Source organism: Sarcophilus harrisii, chromosome 1, assembly GCF_902635505.1.
Source record: "Sarcophilus harrisii chromosome 1, mSarHar1.11, whole genome shotgun sequence".
NCBI classification, from domain to species: domain Eukaryota; kingdom Metazoa; phylum Chordata; class Mammalia; order Dasyuromorphia; family Dasyuridae; genus Sarcophilus; species Sarcophilus harrisii.
In genome coordinates this window covers 576,959,423-576,976,768 of record NC_045426.1, presented here as the reverse complement: position 1 = coordinate 576,976,768, position 17,346 = coordinate 576,959,423, and positions in this window count along the sequence as shown.

Below are 17,346 nucleotides of genomic sequence, written 5' to 3'. Positions count from 1 at the left end.
TAAAATAAATGTAAATATAAGAATAGAATAGAAAACACTAGTTCCGCTATCCACCACCTATTTGACTTTGCAGAAGACAATTTCTGTGACCTCAGTTTACTCATCTGTAAAAGTAGGAGTTTGCACTAGATGACCTCTAAAGTTAATTCTAACTCCAAATCTATAATCCTTATGAACAACATTACTACATCTATGCTGGATCAAAATCTTAACATTTTTCTTTGATTCTTCTCTCATCAAGGATATGCTGGAAAATATTTTAAAAGTAGTTTTCCAGAATTAAAAGCATGCACTACACGTGTTTTAAGTTTAATCTGCATTATTAACATCTTCTCTATCACTTAGTGTAGGTAATCAGCAAAACAATAAATCAACCCTGATTTTTAACTTTTGTTGATTTCTAGATGTACATGTGTTCACTGAGAATTTAACAATCAAGTTTTGAGGATCTGGTTTGAGCTGGCTCAAGTATGTTCTGATGAACATCTGTTTAATCACCAAGTTTAATAAATTCTCATTGTTTATTCATTCAGTAGGCCTTTATTAAGTATCCTTACCATTTATTAAGTACCCTTTGTGTGTCAAACAAGGTAGCCAGGTTGTGTCATGGATAGATTGCTAGCTCTGGAATCAGGAAAATCCCGAGTTTCAAATCCAGCCTCACTTATTAGTTGTGTGATCTTGGTCAAGTCATTTAATCCTGTTTGCCTCAATTCCTTATTTGTAAAATGAGCTGCAAAGGAAATGTCATATCTTTGCCAAGAAAACTACAAGTGAGGTCATGGAGTGTCATGACTGAAACAACATATGTTCTCATATAAACATAAAATTTGCATTCTATTGAGGTGATAATGTATACAGATAAATAAAATGAAAAATATATTCATAGTAATTAGTTGGATGATAAATTGGGAGGAGAGGAGGATCTCTTCTGAATCTGTGGCTTCTAACCATCATAACTCTAGTTCAGTGCCTCTGATTTTCATTTAGACTCTTGATTATAGTATCATAATTGATCATTTCCCCAGTCTCTTTTCTCCCTAATTCCTCCCTCCCCCCATATTGACCTCAGATTAATTGGATTATAATGCCACTTGGACAAGATTCCTTGATTTTTAATCCAAGAGAATAGGGAACAATTCATTTTTTTTTTAAATGAATGCAGTTGTCAGGAGTTTCTTGGATTGATCATCACCAAACCATTGATCTTGAGGCTCACAGTCGAGGCTCACAACATAGAGAGAATCACTCAGGAATACCAGAATCTCACCCCCTTTACTTAAACAATTATTTTGTTTTTGTTCTTCTGCTACATGGTTCTAACTTTCTCTTTCTTCTTCAAGGATGAGGAACTGGGTTATAGTAATAAAACAGGGCAGGTGCTACAACACCAGCAAAGAAAACTTGCTTTGTGGTTCTAAGTACTGGCTGCTGGTCATGTTACCATGGGGAAAAGACTAATCATTTTGTTAGGATTATTGGTAACAGTTGCTGCTTTCAACTGCCCTGCTAATTATTGTAACAGTAACTGTGCTGCTTCCTATGCTCTAAAGCATTCAATAGTTTCCATTGTTTATTCAATAAAAAACCAGAATTAAAGTCTTTGCTCTCAAGGAGTTTATAATCACACAGGAAGGAAGGGGGGACAAGCATTTGTTAAACCGTTCCAGCCTCTGTACTAATCACTTTGCAAATAATATATTATTTAAACCTTCCAATAACTCTCTGAGGTAGGTCCTATTAAGATTTCCATTTTACGATAGGGGAAACTGAGGTGGAGATAAGTAACTATCTAGGAATGGATTTAAAATTGAATCTTCCTGACACCAGAGCAGCTGGGTGACTAATGTATAGAGTACTGAACCTGGAGTTAGAAAGACTTATCTTCTGAGTTCAAATTAGTCACCATGGGTGAATCACTTGACCCTATTGGCATTAGTTCCTCATTTGTAAAATGAACTGGAGGTAAAAATGGCAAAAACCACTTTTGTATCTTTGCTAAGAAAACCCCAATGGAGTCACAGAAAGTTGGAAACAGCTGAAAATAACTGAAAAACAATTTCCTAACACCAGGGCCAACATTCTACCCACTGTGCCATTAACTGCTTTTAAATATGTGGCATAAACACATATAATACAAAGTTTTAATACAAATAATATACAGATAATACAGAGAGTGAAGAGAGCAAAGGAGAGGATCAAGAGAGTATGCAAGCATTTACAGTAGGACCAGGTATATCAACTGATTCAAAGATTTGCTTGATCCTTTGAGATGCTCTTAAATTCTGGTCCTTCTGGTGTTTAAACATTTACTCTTTGATAAATGCTCAGTATGCAAAAAATAAAAATAAATAATTCATGTCCTCAAAGAGCTTATATTCCATTGATGGAAGACATATACATATGTAAGTATTTACAGAATAAATAAGGAAGTATTGAGGAAGGGCAAGTACCAATATTGCAAGGATTGGGGATGGGAGAGTCTTTAAAGGAACAAGAGATTCTATAAAATGAGGAAGAAGAGCATGCAGGAATGGAGAACAATCAGAACAAAAGTCTGGAGTTGGGAGATGTAGTGTTGTGTATGAATAACCCTAAAGAGATCAGTTTGATGGACAGTAGAGTGAAGGAATGCTCTTCATTTCTCACCAAGTTACATTTTTTTTATACCTCTCCATTATGCATTTTGGGGTCACTCTTTGCACCAGAGGCCCTTATCTCTCATTGGATGGCATCTCCCAGATGCCATTTAAGGATAACATATAAAAGGAAAGTAAAAGAATTAGAGGTGGGAAGTAGGGCAGAGTGGAGAAATTTAACATTGCAATCTTGTGAGAAATGAAGACATGGCAAGTCTTTACTCATTAGAATATAAGACTTTGAAGGCAGAGATTGACTGTTTGAATTTCTATTCCCAATACTTAATACAATGCCTGGCATTTAGTAAGTGCTCAACAAATGTTTATTGACTGACTGACCATAGGAAGGGTAGAATGAGCCTAGAAAAAAGGTTGGAAGGGCTTTGAAAAATCACATTGTTCTAGGTTCATTTGGGGAAAGAACACTCAGCTGGGGATCCTGGAAGACTTTTTGGAGAAGTAGTCACCCCAAATTAGATTAGAAGTTAGATTGGGAATCTGAAACGGCCTACATAAGAAAGGAGTGCTTTCTGAGCATAGGTGTAACTATAATATGGAATATATGGAAGTAACTGTGATAGGGAGTGTATGGAAAGAAATAATGTAAAATAAATCCTGAGGGCAGAGAACTAATCTAGAAATTATGATAATAGTCCAGATGAATGATGAACTACAGTATTGAATGGAGAGAAGGGGATATATCAAAGAGATAGTGGAGAAAGAATAAACAAGATTTAGAGATTATTTCTGCATATTTTTACTTCTATTCATTTTAAATTTTATAACTTCAATGTTGTCATTGTTGTAATGATGAAGACTGGATGAGATAATGGTTTAAAACAACCTTATTTAATCCAAGTAACATATAAACCAGCATCTAAGTAAATGCAAAGTTCTGTAGCATGCTCTCTCTATACATATAAGCCTAAGGTATGGTATAAGGGCAGAGTGGGAGTTTTAGTTTACTGCTAAGATTTTGAGGAACATTTTTCCAGGTTTGAAAGGCACAGGAAAAGGTTACTGAGGTAGGTTACATTATCTTCCTCAGCAGCTGGTTTTCTCCTAGTAATATCTCAATGTTAGTCAGAATTGAAGAATCTTGCTGTGCTTTCTGCACTAAATTGTTTCAAGGTTTCTCAGGTCCAGCTCTTGTCCCAACCTAGGTAAGTGTAGAGTTAAAGGCATTTTTCTCTAAAGGGATCTTGCCTTGCTCAAAGTATTTACAATATTCCTCCACCCCTATTTTCTGCTTTAATAGATTAATCAGCTAATTTTTCTTATTCTGATCTACCTTGTCCCCACTTGGTATTACAAATTCAGATATTACATAGGTTTTAGGAAGAAATGAGGGAGAAAAAAGAATTAAAATCATTTTAAGGGTATAAAACTGGGTTACTAGGAAGATGTTGGTACTCTCCTTAGAAGTGGGGATCATTGAGGAGGGGAAAGTTTAGAGGGGAAAATGATAAGTTAAAAGTTTTAGACAGTTTAAGTTTGAAGTGCCAATGGGCCAAGCCAGGTGGCAATGGCAAGGTAATAATAGTTGGAGATGTAGGTTAGAGTTTGTCATGCTATAATGAAAAAATGATAGATGTGAATCCAGGTTTGACATCCTGTTCTGATTCTTACTGTCTATGTAAGATTAATTTCTATGTGTCTCTTTCCTTATCTATAAAACTAAAGATTTGGAGCAGATGACTTCTTATTCTCCTTCCAATTCCCCATTGATGCTGATGTTTATATAGATTTAACACTTACTGTGCAAACATGGCAGTTTGACACATTGGTGAAGATTGGTTATCTTTTAAAGAGGCAATACATAGAGTAAAGAGAAGGAAGCATAGTAGTTCTGAACATTGCGGGACATTTATACTTAGGAGTAGAGTATGATGATATCCTAGCACTGGATACTGAGAAGCAGACAGGGAAGAAAAAAAGCATGAAGGAGCAGTAACAGAAATCAAGGGAGGAGAGTGTGTATAAGAGATTATCCAACCCCAGCCCTTTTTTTTTGTAATGAGAAAACTAAGATATATAGAACTGATTTGCCCAAAGTCACATGGCTTGTTAGAAGCAAATTGTTATTCAGCTGTTTTCAGTCACATCTGACTTTTAATGACCTGTATGGAATTTTTTTTTTTTTTTTTTTGGCAAAGACACTGGAGTGATTTGCCATTTCCTTCTTTAGCTCATTTTACTCTTTACTCTTTAGCTCATTTAGGAAGCTAAAGTAAATGAGGGTTAAGTGACTTGTTCAGGATCATATAGCTAGGAAGATCTGAGGCCATTTTTGAACCCAGAATATCCTGTTTTGTTTCTATCTGTCTTGTGGAATTTACTTCTACATTTTACTTATTTGTACATATTTCATATCTTCTCTGTCAGACTATAAGAAAGGTTGTTGAGGTCTGGGATCACTCTTATTCACATTCCCTTGGCACTATCCTCTGGCAGACATAGAAAATTTCTCTGCATTACAGCTAAACAAACCTACTCCTTCCCCCCTAATCTTCATCCTCTGCTCCCCCAAAAAAATCTTTTTGGAGCTAGGATCCCTAGAATCTTTTAGGTCTTAGGATATAGAGCATTGACAAAGTTGAATCTCACCCAGTAAATATATTTTGCATCTATATAGCCAAGTGAAAAAAAAAACATAGAACATTATAATTGAGGGGAATATCTAGCAAGTGATTATTCAGCCTCTTTTTGAAGGCCTCCAAATACCACTATGTCTGCATAATTTCAGAGTTCTAAAAACAATCTAAATGTGCAAAATTTGGTGCATGATGAAAGAAACTTTAACTATACTAATGTCAATTCTATGTGCTACAATTCCATTAAACTGATTAGATATGAATATACTATAAAATAAATCAAGTCAAGTCAAGCCAACAAGTATTTATTAAGTGCCAACTATATTCTAGCACTGTGGTAAGTGCTGGAAATATGACAAAAAAAAATCCCTACTTCCATTGCTCGTAGTGTAATGGGAGGAGACAACATGCAAACATACAAACCATATATATTATATTAAATATGCATATGTGAATATATATATATGTCTATATCTATCTATCTATCAAATAAATTAGATAAAATTCCAAAATGAGGACACTATAATTGAAGGAGTTGAGGAAAGACTTTTTCTTCTTCTTTATTATTATTTATTTTAATAATTTATAATAACTTTTATTTTCAAAGTACATGCAAAGATAGCTTTTCAACATTCACTCTTGCAAAACCTTATATTCCAATTTTTCTCCCTTCCTTCCCCCACCACCTCCCTTAGACAACAAGTAATCTAATATATGTTAATATGTGCAATTCTTCTATACATATTTCTACAATTATCATGCTGCACAAAAAAATCAGATCAAAAAGGGAAAAAATGAGAAAGAAAACAAAATGTAAGCAAACCACAACAAAAATGTGAAAACATTATGTTGTAGGTTCACACTCAGTCCCCACAGTCCTTTTTCTGGATTCAGACGGCTCTCTCCATCATAAGTCTATTGGAATTTGGCCTGAATCACCTCCTTGTTGAAAAGACTCAAGTCCATCAGAATTGACCCTCATACCCTCATATAATCTTGTTGTTCCTTTGTACTATGTTCTCTTGGTTCCACTCCTTTCACTTAGCATCAATCCATGTAAGTCTCTCCAGGTCTTTCAGAAATCATTTTGCTGCTGATCTTTTCTTATAGAACAATAATATTCCATTGCATTCATATACTATAACGTATTCAGTCATTCCCCAAATAATGGGCATCCACTCAGTTTCCAGTTTCTTATCACTACAAAAAGGGCTGCCACAAATATTTTTACACATATGCTCCCTCTTTTTATGTTTTTGGGATACAGACCCAGTGGAGACACTGCTGGATCAAAGGATATACACAGTTTAATAGTCCTTTGGGTATAGTTCAGGTAAGACTTCTTGCAGAAGATGAGGTTTTAACTGGAACTTGAAGGAAGTTAAGAGAAGCCAGTGAAAAATTCATGGAACCAGTAAAGTGTCCTGTTCAAGAAATAAGCAAGGAGGTCAGAATTACTGGATCACAGGATATATTGAAAGTACAAAGTGTAAGAAGACTCTAAAGGCAGGAAGTTGGAAGATTTTGAAGGACTTTTTAAACCAAACAAAGGATTATTCATATTTGAACCTGGAGGACATAGGGAGCCACTAGAGTTTATTGAGCAGGGGGATGAAATGGTGAAACTTGCACGTTAGGAAAATCATTTTGGTAGCTAAATGGAAGATAAACTGAATTAAACAGACTTGAGTAAAAGGCTGGAGCAGAATCTACTATGCTTCAGGTGAAGTCAAAAGAGCAGAGGTAGCAATCCTGATCACAGATCAAGCAAAAGCAAAATTTGATCTAATTAAAAGAGATAAAGAAGGGCACTATATCTTGCTAAAGGGTAGCATATATAATGAAGCAATATCAATATTAAACATATATGCACCAAGTGGTGTAGCATCTGAATTCTTTTTTTTTTTTTAAATAGCCTTTTATTTACAGGTTATATGTATGGGTAACTTTACAGCATTAACCATTGCCAAACCTCTTGTTCCAATTTTTCACCTCTTACCCCCCACCCCCTCCCCCAGATGGCAGGATGACCAGTAGATGTTAAATATATTAAAATATAAATTAGATACACAATAAGTATAAGATGGCAGGATGACCAGTAGATGTTAAATATATTAAAATATAAATTAGATACACAATAAGTATACATGACCAAAACGTTATTTTGCTGTACAAAAAGAATCAGACTCTGAAATATTGTACAATTAGCTTGTGAAGGAAATCAAACATGCAGGTGGGCATAAATATAGGAATTGGGAATTCAATGTAATGGTTTTTAGTCATCACCCAGAGTTCTTTCTCTGGGCGTAGCTGGTTAAGTTCATTACTGCTCCATTGGAAATGATTTGGTTGATCTCATTGCTGAGGATGGCCAGGTCCATCAGAACTGGTCATCATATAATATTGTTGTTGAAGTATATAATGATCTCCTGGTCCTGCTCATTTCACTCAGCATCAGTTCATGTAAGTCTCTCCAGGCCTTTCAAGCAACTAAATTCTTAAAGGAGACGTTAAGAGACCTGCAAGAAGAAATAGACAGCAAAACTATAATAGTGGGGGATCTCAACCTTGCACTCTCAGAACTAGATAAATCAAACCACCAAATAAATAAGAAAGAAGTTAAAGAGGTAAATAGAACTTGGAGAAAACTGAATGGAAACAGAAAGGAATACATTTTCTTCTCGGTAGTTCATGGAACCTATACAAAAACTGACCACATATTAGGACATAAAGACCTCAAATTCAAATGCAGAAAGGCAGAAATAGTAAATGCATCCTTCTCGGATCACGATGCAATAACAATTACATTCAATAAAAAGCCAGGGAAAAATAGACCAAAAAGTTATTGGCCTATTTCATCCTAAAGAATGATTGGGTGAAACAGACAATCATAGACACAATGAATAATTTCACCCAAGAGAATTACAATAATGAGAGGTCATACCAAAATGTGTGAGATGCAGCCAAGGCAATAATAAGGGGAAATTTTATATCTCTAAAGGCTTACTTGCATAAAATAAAGAGAAAATCAATGAATTAGACTTACTTATAACTAAAAAAACTAGAAAAAGAGCAAATTAAACAGAGACTTGAGGTGGGCTGGGGGTGGTAGTGTCAGAGAAGAGAAGGGGACACAAGTGAGAGTGTTACAAAAATAAAATAAACAGGACTAGGCAATTGATGGAATATTATGTGAGAATGAGGAATTGAAGATGATATCTTGCTTGTGAACCTGGTAATAGTAATGAGAGTAATAGAATAGAAGAATAGCAATAGCAATAAAACAGCAAGTGTTACAGTGGATAAAGGACTGAGTTGAAGATCTGGTTTCAGATTCTTCTTGGCCAGTCACAATCTCTGTCTGCCTCAATTTTCTCAAGTGTAAAATGGAGAATAATAATAGAATCTCTCTCAGACAATTGTTGTGTAGATTAAATGAGACAATATTTTTAAAATGCTTAACATTGTGCTGGCACATAAAAGGTGCTATCTAAGTACTTATTCCATTCCTTCTTCCCCTAAATGCTTTTGGAATTGAATATAAACACACACACATACACACATGCATGTATTCATGCACATGTACCTGCTCATATATCTATATACTTGAATTTTCTTTATTAAAACATTATGAAAGCATATTATCGCAATAGTCACATTATTGGGTAATGGCATTATTTTTTGAAAACTGAGAATTAGAACAGAAACTAAAAGTGAAATAAGTCACATTGTGAAGAATGATACAGCTTTCCTGAAAACTGTACATTTACCAAAAGGTTGTTTTCCATATGGCCACCAGGTGGTGATGCAACACAACTTTAGAATGACTGCGACCGAGATCCATTCAAGCTGGGACCATCTGATACCCTGCTAAATCCCTCCTCCTTCATTTTTCAGGATGACAACACCTTAGAGGTTTATGACCACCAGGAGAATTTACTACTAAGTCATATACTGATGTAATGAAATCTAATATATGCTGTGTAATGAATTATGAGATGTTATTTAGTTTCAGGATTTTATTACTTCAATCAGTTATGACCATATTTCCTTTTATATGATTGCTCACTCTTTAAACATACCAGATGACTGTATAAGGAACACCTAATAAAGTCTGTAGATGTTAAAATATAAATGTTTTAATTTATTTGCCATAAATTTGTTTTAATTCTAGTTATACTGGCTTTTATATTAAAAACCATAGCATGTCTATTTCTGAGGTCTCAGGATGGTGTTGCTGAATTATATTTTGCTGGGAAATGTTGTTACATGAATAAACATCTGGGCAGAGCAAGATGCAATGGACCGTCCTGCTTTCCAAACCTCCTAACATGGATAGCAGACAATCTGTAAATATCTGAGGGGCGGTGTTGTGAGTCAAAGATATTAAAACGATCACTTTGAGCTTCTCTTCATCCTGTCTGCCAAAAGGAAACTTTTTGTATTCCTAAAGTCCTATACTTTGGTACAAAAATTAGACTGTCCAAGTTCTTAATGGCAGAAATGTGGCTAGAATCATAGAACCATAGATTTAAAGTGGGGAAAAAAAACATAGAAGTCATCTAATCCAGTCCCCTCATGTTATATTTGAGGGAACTGAGGCTGAGAGAAATTGAATGTCTCACCTAAAGTCACAGGGAGTGAAAGAGTCAGAGTTAGAATTTGAACTCAGCTCTCTGATTCCCAATTCATGATTCTTGTCTTGGAAGGCAAGTTTATGAGGAAAGGACCTGAAGGTTTTGATGAATTGTATACATGATATGACTTTTTGTCAGAAAAAGAGAGATTATAGTTCTGTGATATTCAGCCCTGGTCAGACCACATTTTAAAAAGCTATGTTAGAGTCTGATTCTTTTTGTACAGCAAAATAACGGTTTGGTCATGTATACTTATTGTGTATCTAATTTATATTTTAATATATTTAACATCTACTGGTCATCCTGCCATCTGGGGGAGAGGGTGGGAGATAAGAGGTGAAAAATTGGAACAAGAAGTTTGGCAATTGTTAATGCTGTAAAGTTACCCATACATATAACCTGTAAATAAAAGGCATTAAAAAAAAGATTAATAAATTGAAAAAAAAAGCTATGTTAGGTTCTGGGTGAAACATTATAGAAAGGACGTTAACAAGCTATTAAGAAGAGGTAACCTGTATAGTGAGGGTATTAGAAAGTATGTTCTATTATTAGGGGTGGTAGAAGAAACTGAAAATGTTTAGCCTGGAGAAGAAAACATCCAAAAGAAATGACAGCTGTGTCTGACACATGGCAGAGGGGTTATATTTATTTTGTTTGGCCCCAGAAGACAAGACAGGTATATGACACAGTGGATAGTGCCAGGTCTGGACTCAGGGAGACTCAATATCCTGAGTTAAAAATCTAACTTCAGACACTTAACTAGCTGTATGACCCTAGGAAGTCACTTAATCCTGTTTGCCTCAGTTTTCCTCAGTTTCCTCATCTGTATAAGGAGTTGAGAAGGAAATGGCACACCACTCCAGTATCTTTGCCAAGAAAATCTCAAATGGGGTCATGAAGAGTCTGAAATGACTAAAGAGCAACAGGAATACCAAAGACAAGATTGTACAGTTAAAAGAATATAGTCTTGGAGAGAGAAGATCTAGGTTCAAGAAGCTTTAGTGCTTAACTAACTTCCTGAACAGGACAAGTCAACCAGTCTCTCTGAACTTCAATTTCCTAATCTGTAAAATGAAGGTAATAATAATTACATGATATTTTTCATAGGGTTGTTTTAGAAAAGCATCTTTATAATCTCAAAATGGTTTGTGCATATTGGTTGTTATTATATCATACTGTGTTACATTGTTACTTTCTCATATACTATTTATTGTAATTATAAATAGCATCAATAATTGGAAGATATAGTAAGGTAGAATTTGACTTGATAGAGAGCAAAACTATTTAACAATCAGATATTTCCAAATGGAATGGGTTGTTTTAGGAGGTAGTGAGCTCACCTTTTTCCATTGTAAGATTTTTAACTTATTCAACTGGAAGATTTCAACTGGAGACTGGTTAAACAACTTGTCAATATGATATTATAGATGAGATCTACTACAGGCACAGTTTGTGTTCAATGGATTCAAATCCCTTTATACACTGACATCCTAGGATTCTATGATAATTTCCAAGGTTTTCAGATAAACTTTAAAAATATCTTTTACAAAAATAAGTGGTTTCTAATCACTTTAACATATAGGCTGTCCTCTTCCGAACAGTTTGTGCATTGATATCAAATTGATAAATTTAGAATAAACAGTACTGCATTTTTATGTTGTATAATCAGGTTTTTTAATTCTTATTGTACATGTAATTATTCTTTCTGATTCATGTAACATTCAAATGTATTTAACTTTTTAAAAAAATTCAGTAAGTGAGCATGTGATTTACAAAGCAAATAAAACAGCAATCATTAGTCTTTAATTAGTGAATTCAATGAATAGAGCATTGGACCTAGAGTAAGGATGACTTAGCTTCTGACACTTGTATGTGACTCTGAGCAAGCATCTGTCTTAGTTTGTTTATCTGTAAAATGACAATGACAATAATAGTATCTACTACCAAGGATTGTTGTGAAGAGAAAATGAGATCATATTTTAAAAGCACTTTGGAAACCTTTAAAACACTCTATAAATAATAGCTTTTGTATTTACTTTACAAAAAATATTATTTAGGTTTTTTTTTCAATCAATATGTAATTCCATTAAATAGACACTATCTCTGATTCTTTGAATTATTACTTACCCAATACACTAATTTTCCATATATAGATAAATTTTGTGAAGCAGAAGCTAGGAATCAATTTTTCTCCTGGAGACTACCTGCATATGAACAAAAATATGCAGGTCCATAAAAGAAAAAGCAAACCCAACTTAGTTTTATTTTAGAGAGAAAATAAATATAAACTATATTAGAATTTTGATTTTAAAAACTAAAACCACAAACTTTTGTCCCATAAATATAAAAATTATGCAAAATATACATTATTTCTATATTTTAGCCAGTTAAGAAAAAGGAAAAAAAAGTGAGTGACATCAGAGACAAAAAATATAAACAAAGTAAAGGGACACAATGGTATATGGTCAGATGGATACAAAGACCTACAGAAACACACAAAAAGTCAGGGATAGCAGGATATGGCAATGGTCAGTTGGTATTTTGTTAAGAATATCAGAGTAACTTGCCATTGACACCAATTTTGTTCAGACTCTCATCATCAGTTATATAGATCATTGTAACAGCTTCTTCATTGGCTTTCCTACCTGAAATTTCTCCTCAGTTCAATATATTTACTCTTGGCAACTTCCTACTTCCAATATGCTAAAATAAAACTCCTCTGTTTTGTTTTTAAAGTTGTTCACATGTGGCCCCCACCTTACTTTGAAATTTTATTTTATGCAACTCTCCCATATTTTGTGATGGAGCCAAATTGGCCTACTCTATGTTTCTCACACAGGATCCTCGATGTCCATGGATGGAGTCTCTTCTTTGTGGAACACATTTCCATTTTGCCTCCTGCTATAAAGAATCCCTCATTTTCTATAACACAAAGCTCAAGCATGAACTTCTACATGAAGCCTTTGCTGAGCCCTAAATTGTTATTGCTTACCTCTTAAACTATCTTGAATTTGTCTGTATTTATTCTCTTTATACAAGGTATCCCAAAAAGTTTTAAACTTAAAACTGTACTAAGATTTTGGGAACACTGTGTATTTAATCTGCATATATTCATGTGTGTAATTGTTTCTACTTTAGAATGTAACTTCCTAATGAATAGGGATTGTTTCATTCTTTGTGCTTGTATCCCTAGCACTTTGCACAGTGCCTGACACATAGTAAGAACCTAATAAATGCTTGTGGATTGATTGATTTACCTTTAAAACTCTGTTGAATTCTCCAGACTTTTAAAACCCATTTTATATTGGTTGTCTGTTTTTATTTCTAAAGTTCAAAAATATTTTTTAAACTTGAAATGCAAGATCTTTATTAATAAAATTCTTTAGCATCATGGGAAGACCATAAAAATATAACTTTCTAGATTTGATTTAAAAAAAAAAATCCAAAACTGTCCCTAGACACATTCTTCAGGAGCCTTACATCTTTTACAAAATAATTTTAACTTTGTATCATTATTCAATTGCTCTATAGTGATTAGTTCTGGTATTTGGGGGCACAAGAATATTTCACAAATAGATTATTAACAATAAAACTGTCAATGTTATATTCTTTTTTTTTGACAGTCTGCTTACTCTATTTTTTCTCATTAGTATTTTATTTTTCTAAATACATGTAAAAATAGTTTTCAACATTCATTTTTGTAGGACTTTGTGCTCCAATTTTTTTCTCTCTCCCTTCCTCACCAACTCCTTCCCCAAGACAGTGAGTAATTTGATATAGGTTAAGCACGTGCAATCCTTTTAAAACATATTTTTTAAAATAACAATTTCTTTTTCTAAGGAATTCTAAAGGACTGGATCATGTGCAAAGGAATGAATAAGGTTTAGAATCAGTTTGCTTTACAAAGATATCCTTTAGCTTCATAAAAATGCACCAAAAGATAAGGAGTACACAACTTTCAATCTACCTATTGTTATGTAAACTTTGCTTACATTTTTAATGGAGTCCTGAGAAGCAAAGTCTTAATTAATTTATTAATACAGCTCCTTGGGGTCAAGAGAGGAAAAAGGAGGGGAAAACTTTAGGAATGGACCCTATAGATTAAAAAAATGGATAGTTTTTGTTACAAAATACTCTAAAAGGTCAGACATTCATGTAATAATATATTTTTTAAATGAGGAACCATAATTTCCTACCCTGGAAAATAGAGAATTGCCCAGGAATCAAAAGGTGTGGAGAGGTTTTGATCTGGAGTCTAAAGCTTCATGTGAGGAAACTTCCAGAGGCTTGCTGTACTTTGCCCTAGTCAGACCACACCTTCTATGCTGTGATTCCCTATTTTCGAGGCTAGGAAATTAATGTTGTGTTCAGTTCTGTACCACATTCTGGGAAAAACATTGACAAAATTGATTAAATGGAGCATATCCAGAGGAGGAAGACCAGAACTATGAATTAATTGGAGACTGGTATATGAGGATCAGTTGAAGGAACTGGAGATAATTAGCCCAGAGAAGAAGAAAATAACTTAGGAAATACTCATAGTCAGGGTAACTTATATCACCAGTGATGTAGGGCCGCCCATATCTTTTGGGTATGTAATCACACCACTCTTTGCTGTACTATGCTGGGTACTACTGGTGTTGCATTGTTTCTGCTGAATGTTTTTATTGGTCATATATATGATAGCTATTCAAGATCTTGTAGATCTCTGTTCTCTTAACTAAAAGGCAGTGATTAGAAAGCCTCCTCCTTTGTTATTTATTTTGTATATTCTGTTTCTTTGTCAGTCTCTTATATGACTGATGTATTCCATATCACAATTTGAAATGTCACTTAAATTAATTTCTGTCTATAGAAATAATGCTAAATGTTAGATGAAACTGTAGTTGGGATGATTACTTTTATTACTTACTATGTAGTAAAATTACCAATTGTGTTTGCAACTCCCATTTTGGGAGCTTCCTTTCACAAGCAGGAAGCATGAACTTCTTGAATGAGTTAATTTTTTAAGTATGTCATAACTGCTTCTAATTTCTTAGCTTATTAAAAGATCAATTATTTTTTCATTTTTGTGAGAAGCTATCCTCAGTTTGAGTCACTCTGGGCAGCTAGGTGGTGCAGTGGATAGAGCACTAGCCCTGAAATCAGGAGGATCTGAGAGCAAATCTGCCCTCAGACACTTAATACTTCCTAGCAGTGTGACCCTGAGCAAGTCACTTAACCCTAATTGCCTCAGAAAAGAAAAAAAAAAAAAGAAAAGAAATAGCTCGGTTTGAGGCACTCTGTAATTTAGCATTTGCCCATAATTATAGTTCATCAGTATTCACTTGTAGTAAACCAATGAGAGGACATATGAATTCAAATGAGAAGTTTCACCAAAAAATAAGGTGAATAAAATGGTAAAGAATTCTCCCATCTCCATGAATACACGAGGCACATTCTTCCACACCAATAATGGGAGAGGATGCCAGGGAACATACAGAAAGGGTAATTCCACAAGAAATACATGTGAACAGAGCATGTGTAGAAGGCACATAGTTGGCAAGCACAAATGTAATGCTATCTTTTTTTAAATTAAATACTATTATTCAATTAGCAAATATCTGTCTACTCTCCTTATCCCTCACAAATTGAAAAAGAAAGAAAAGCAAAATCTGTTATAAACATGTATAGTCAAACAAAACAAATTTTCACATTGTCTATGTCCAAAAAAAGGACTTTGGACTGAGTTCTTGACCGCTCTGTCAGGAGGTGAGTAGCATGTTTTATCTTCTATTTGGAGGGGCTCGGACATATGCCACGAGTGAGTATGAGTGTGTATGTTCTCTCTCTCTCTCTCTCGGTAAAGTATTTCCACTGGACATTACATTATTTTTGCTGGGAGTCTTTGTTAATTTGACCAACACCAAGCTTTTCCATTCTATGATCTATTAACTTTTGTTTTTGTAGAAATTCTTTTTGAATTTCTGTTCTCATTTGATAAAGTATATTTCTTTTGATTTTCAGGATTTCTATTTTGATATATAATTGTGGGTTTTATAAAGTGTGGTTACTAAAAAGCCTCTCCCTGACAAAGTCTGGTAGTGCACAATTATGTCCATGAATCACCAAAAAAAAAAAAAAAAAAAAAAAAAAAAGGTCTAATTTGGAGTGAGAGGAGTCTGGGATCAAATCTTGTTTGCATTTACCTGTCTGTGTAATTTTCGGGTAAATTATTTAAACTCTCAGGGCTCTGGTTTCCTTTAGAGTGCTCCAGGCTAAAATTAAATCTCTAAATCAAAATCATTTGGAGGATCTCATCATCTATAGAGAATACCTCTCATTCATGTGTTTTGAAAATGCTTCATAATGGGTAATAATACTCTTGATGAACTAATGTCAGCATGTTCATTTCTTGCTAGATACTGATAAACAGATAACTATAAAATATTTTTTATTGTGAATCTTGTGTGCCTAGGTGTTGGAGAAACACTGTTTTACTTTACCAAAAAAATTTTTTTATCATCAACAAACAACAAGCTCAGTATAATCTTGTATTTTCTTCACCTTTCAGTCAATTATGTGACTATAAATATGTTATCTTCAATAGAATATCATAGTTTTTTTCCAATACATTTGTCAAAGTTTCCCCAATTGTGTATATAGATTATTCTATGGGTTTTTTTTTGAGATGAACAAAGGGCCATATGGATTGGTGGTATTTAAAATTCTTTTGAGCCACATTTTAAAAAGGAAAATTTATATAGTCTGTGATATTTTTCTCCATTTTTTGATATTCTTCTCTTTTTCAGTTATGTGAATCAATCCCTTAAAGCCTTCAAAAATTTGTTGCCCCTAAATGAAACTATTTCTGTGTGTATATATATATATGTCTGTGTGTGTGTGTGTTAAGATATGCATGCATATATGTACAAATAAAAATGTATACTTAGTCTATATCAGTTATTTTTTTGTCTATTATCTTCAATGTCTTTTTTTTTTTATTTCTGCATTCACCACATCCAAGAATAATGCTTGAGTTCAAATGTTGCAGGCCTATGTCCCTGATGATTAAAAAAAAATCTCTATTTGTATTTTTCAATTTTTATGTTGGTTTCATGCCCAAATGCCCACAGGGTTACCTGGTTGGGCCCCTTACCAGGCTTTCGTTATATTCATTTTCCCCTCTATTGTTTCTCATTGTTTTATAAGGTGATCCCACACATCATTTTCCACTAGGTCTCCTCTATAAGAATTTTACCATAAAATTTAGTTTATATTCCATTAAGTTTACATTCAAGTAAGTTTATATTCTAAATCAGCGTTGCTCTAGGCTTCCATATCTTGCTGGTTGGCAAAGAGATAAAGTATTGGATGAGATGGTTTTAGGCCTTTGTGGCTTTTTTGGGCCTTTTTGCTATGCAATTGATTTATATAACTTAAACTGCTCTAGGAAATGGTAACAGTCCTCTCAATGTCTGTTCTTCCATCTGTTTT